General features: G+C 36.6%; 1 pseudogene; it reads left to right on the top strand.

The window, feature by feature from the left end:
- The first annotated feature begins 1,046 nt into the window (after positions 1–1,046).
- On the top strand, positions 1,047–1,183 carry LOC145243219 (U2 spliceosomal RNA; annotated as a pseudogene).
- The last annotated feature ends 375 nt before the right edge of the window (positions 1,184–1,558 follow it).

The raw sequence follows: 1,558 nt of genomic DNA, 5'->3' as shown, positions 1-1,558 counted from the left end.
ACATTTTTTTCTATTTCATCTTTTTAGCAGCAGTTTTTATGACGTTTCTGTTTTTTTTTAGATGAGGATTAGTTATTCGTATTATTTAGATTCATCGTCTTGAGTCCGATTTTCACAACGTTTCGGTCGATCTAACCTCCGACCTTCTTCAAGTGTATCTTGTCGAACTAGGGACTGTTTCTGTTGAACTCGGGGATTTGGATGGAATTTCGAGCGGAACCCTGCGGTAGCATGGTCTTATTCCGTCAGCCATGACTGGATAGAGGCCCTAAGTAATTCGCAATTGTATTTTTCTTTCGGTCGCCGACACTGAGGATTGAACCTTCAACCTTCAGGGGAATATCACTTTTTACATTTCATTTTTCCAAGTAATCTAACCATTGCGTCACGGGTCCTTGCGGACGTCTATGCAATCATTTCTGGCGGAACAAGAGCATGCTACCCCCGTGAAGTAAATAAAGGGTTCCGCTCGAAATTCCGTCCAAATTCCCGAGTTCGACAGAAACATTCCCGAGTTACCCATGATACACCTGCAGAAGGTCAGACTGACTGAAACGTTGTGAAAATCACACACAAGATGAGAACAGTAGTCTGATGAATCCCAAATAATACGAGCCGTTTATTAGTCCTAGTGGAAAATGACCGTGCATCCTTAATTGTATGTCTGAGAATATGAGTATTTTTTTTTTATTAAAAGTAAACCCACTTTTCTTTTAATAAGATTATTATTATAAAGTAATACATGAAAGTTAAAATCGTTTAATTTTAGATTTAACTGAATCCGATAATTATGTCTTGAATTTGGAAGACAAGACGTCTTATCAGGTCAGTGCAAAATATTTCGACGATTAAAAATTTCTATCTTGAAAATTAAACTTTGTGGTTTAGGAAATCATTATTCATAACTATAGCGACATTTTTAGTCGCGTGCAAGCGACTCTATAAGTCACTCCATCGGTCCGTCGGTTGGTCTGTCGGTCGGTCTGTCCGTAATATTTTTGTGCTTGGCCTTTTGGTTAAGATCAAAGGCTGTTCTTAGCTTTTTAAGCTTTTCTTGGCCTTTTGGCCAAGATCAAAGTGTAGTGTCTGTTCTTACTACATGCTGTACTTATGGTTGTAACTTTGTGATATAAAGTGGGGGATCACTTTTCTGTATTAATTTAATGTAAAATGATCACCCACTTTACAACCAGTCAGTCTCAAAACCATTCAAGTCATTCTCAAGATCATTCAAGTTGTTTTTGAAGGATTTCAGTTATTTTTTAAGCATTCAAGTCATTCTTAAGGTCATCAAATTCATCCTTAAGTTCATTAAAGTCATTCTAAGTCATTTACTTTTTATTTATTTAAGTCATTTCAGCCCATTTTTCGGTCATTTTAGTTTATCTTTAAGAATTTCATGTCAATCCTACATTCAGGCATTCATTCATTACACGAGAGCACGCGACTAATGGTTATCGGCCTTGTTCTTTATAACTTGATTCCATCTGACAACAAGCTTATAAAGTTATTTAGGTTTGGATGAGAAATATGAATCTGACCCATGTTCAACCTTCTC

This window comes from Euprymna scolopes, chromosome 21, assembly GCF_053919585.1.
Source record: "Euprymna scolopes isolate OS-2025 chromosome 21, ASM5391958v1, whole genome shotgun sequence".
NCBI classification, from domain to species: Eukaryota; Metazoa; Mollusca; class Cephalopoda; order Sepiida; family Sepiolidae; genus Euprymna; species Euprymna scolopes.
Note: the sequence above shows the minus strand (reverse complement) of the source record. Positions and strands in the feature narration are given on the sequence as shown.